This window comes from Pteropus alecto, unplaced genomic scaffold (genome assembly GCF_000325575.1).
Source record: "Pteropus alecto unplaced genomic scaffold, ASM32557v1 scaffold137, whole genome shotgun sequence".
NCBI lineage: Eukaryota > Metazoa > Chordata > Mammalia > Chiroptera > Pteropodidae > Pteropus > Pteropus alecto.
Genome location: NW_006440135.1, coordinates 2,830,704 through 2,833,519, shown reverse-complemented (window position 1 = coordinate 2,833,519; position 2,816 = coordinate 2,830,704). Strand labels below are relative to the sequence as shown.

Below are 2,816 nucleotides of genomic sequence, written 5' to 3'. Positions count from 1 at the left end.
AGAGAGAGAGCGCGAGTGAGCGCACAGCTATTTGAGGCTCAGAACTGATGTGACATCATTCCCCGCTTTTCATCGGGCAGGTTACAAGGTCAACCTGATTTATTTATTTTTTATTTTTTCATGTTATTATTTTATTTTATTTTTTTATTTGTTATTTTTTTAGGCGAGGCGACCCTTGGTTGACCTCACAGATTGCAAGGACCTCGTCAGCTCACAATCCCTTGGTTTTTACTCCTACAGCACCTGGTCTTCCTAGGTGGTCTCCCATCCCAGTACTCACCAGGCCCGACCCTGCTTAGCGTCCAAGATCAGCCGGATCGTGCGCGTTCAGGGTGGCGTGGCCGTAGACAAGGTCGGCCTGATTTAGAGGTAGGGAAACTGGACACCGCCTCTGAGCAGCCAGGTCACACGGCCGATGGCACAGAAGGGGCGCGGATGGAGCCACTTTGGAGGGACCCCCTGCAGACGTCCGTCACGAGGCTCAGCTTCCCCGGGTTCCAGCCGTGGGTAAGTCGAGTCAGGGCGTCCGCCGGCGCTTCTGTAAGGAGCGGTCCTCGGGTTTTGAACGTGCAGCTCGTTCTCGGCCTGGAAATCCTGCCGCCTCTCTCTCCCGGACTCGACCCAGTGACCGTATGCGAGATCAGAGTTTCTGACCCATCCGCTGACGCTCCCCAACACTGCAAAGCGCAGGCTCATGGTACCGGAAAACGCGACAGACGAAACGTGAAGATTTGACCATAAAAATCACGCTAGCATGAAGCACCCGCGCACGCCGACGCGCCGGTTTGCTTTACGAATGCGACATTATCACCTGTCTGCTCCTCGGCGTTCTCTAAGGCGAGTCTTCGAACGGCAATACACGCCGCATTTTATTATTAATCTAAAATTATTTTCACTTATTGTACTTTATATTTTCCACAAGCGCTCGGCACAGTTTCCTACCACTTACAACATTATCTGTTCGCGTACGTTTTTTTCCCCCTTTTCCTAGGTTTCCAGATTTGACAACTGCTTTCTTCTTTTGGTTAGTTCTATATCCAGAAAATATTTTTTAAAAGTGTTTCACAAGATGACGTTTTCCAGAGATTCTCCGAGTCTGTTTGACAGCTGCCAGGTGCGCGGCGTTTGCTGCTTTACCGAGTGCTCAGGATGGAAACTGTACATTATTTCAAGGGTGATATTTGTGACTTAGAGAATAAACGACAATCAGTTCCTTCAAATCGAAGGTAATGTTCGATATATATTATTTGGACCATATTACTGAAACCATTACCATTTCGCCTACAAGTAAAAAATTTTCCTGGGAGGAGAATGACTTTCCTTTAAAGCGCGTTTTAGTTCTTTCAAGACAAACCGGAATGTGTCTAGATCAATTCATCGTAATCTCTAAGGCCTGGTCTTCCAAATGGACACGTTGGTGAACCGTTTTCGAGTCTTAATCTTCCCGCCCCCGTTTCTCTCTTGCAACCTGCCCTTCGGGTTTCAGAATGTGGTTTCCTCCTGTCACCTGGGGAAGAGCTGACCCCGAAGGAGCAAGCGGCGGCCCCAGGTGGCATCTCCCGCTTCACCCGCGCAGGTGTGTCCCTGTCGCGTGCTTTACAGCACAGCGTCCTCCTGCTTCCCAGCAGGCGCCCGCCTTCACGTCTCCGAAGCAGGGTCTCCCCTCGGCTGCCCGGGAGAAAGCGCCTCGCACCCCGGCACTGCCCCCAGGACGCGCGCCACTGGCCTCGCTTTCACGTCTGTCCACCTGTTCCTGAGACTCCCGGAGTGACCATTTTTGAAACGAGTGTTTAGCATCCGAACTCCTTCTTCAAGGTTCTCTGACAGGACATTTCTATGTTTGTTTGTTTTTTCTGAAGCTCAGCTGACTTGCGTGGCCAGTGTACGATTCCTTCCTCATGGCCCTGTTTTTCTAGTCCTTACGAGGCTTCCCTTTGCCCAGCATTTTCTAAAGCGGCCCATTCGAGATGGATCTATCTTATCGCCTGTGGTAAAAGTTAGACAACCAAGAAACAGGCCTTGCCCGCCTTGATGCGTGTCGCCCCTTCCCCAAGCTCAAAGTGACAGTGCCCCGGTGGGAGACAGGGCAAGCAGGAGGTGTGTCATCCTGGTTCTCTGTGAGGCTGAAAGCAGGTACCTGTGACACTTCGAGAAGAGATTTTGCTGGGTGGACGGCCACCAGCCCATGACTGACACCGCCCTAGACCATAAACGGGAGCAAAGATGTATTTATCTTATTGCAAATAAACGTCTCCATCGTTGCCATAAGCACAAGGATCAGGCATCAGGACCTTTCTCGCCACCTTGGTAAGCAAAATAAATCCTCCTCATTCGAAATGCAAGCAGGCAAACGCCCTGAGCAGCAGGGAGAGGTCCGGCCATGGCCGGGTCCGGTGTCCCTCGAGGGTGACAGCGACGATTTGGGCTCCTGGAAGCAATGAAAGGTGGTCCGTGTCTTAAGAGCCCCGCCTTTGTCTGAAAATCAAATGTGCGTGAGACGCGGCATCTCCCGAAGGGACCGAGCGCTGGGGCCCGCCCGGCCGCGCCTCCTCTGACGTCCGTTCCCGGGAGGGTCCCTGACCCGCAGCCGTCCGTCTGGCTCCCTGCCGGGGACTCTCACGGCGTCGCGCTCTCGCCGGACCGGAGGATTTACGCGGTGGCAGCGGGGAAGGGAAACCGCATGGACGTGGCTGGGAGGAGGCTGGGTCCTTTCGACCCCGGCGCGGCTGCGGCCTTCGGCGCCCGCGGGGCCCGGGCTGGAAATCGGTCGCCGCCGTCCTCGCCTTCGTGCTGTGCTGTCTTCGCGGCCCCTGCGC

General features: G+C 53.9%; 1 pseudogene; it reads right to left on the bottom strand.

Annotated features, from left to right (window-relative positions):
• Nucleotides 1–231: 231 nt before the first annotated feature.
• LOC112484114 lies at nt 232–349 on the bottom strand (annotated as a pseudogene).
• Nucleotides 350–2,816: the final 2,467 nt, after the last annotated feature.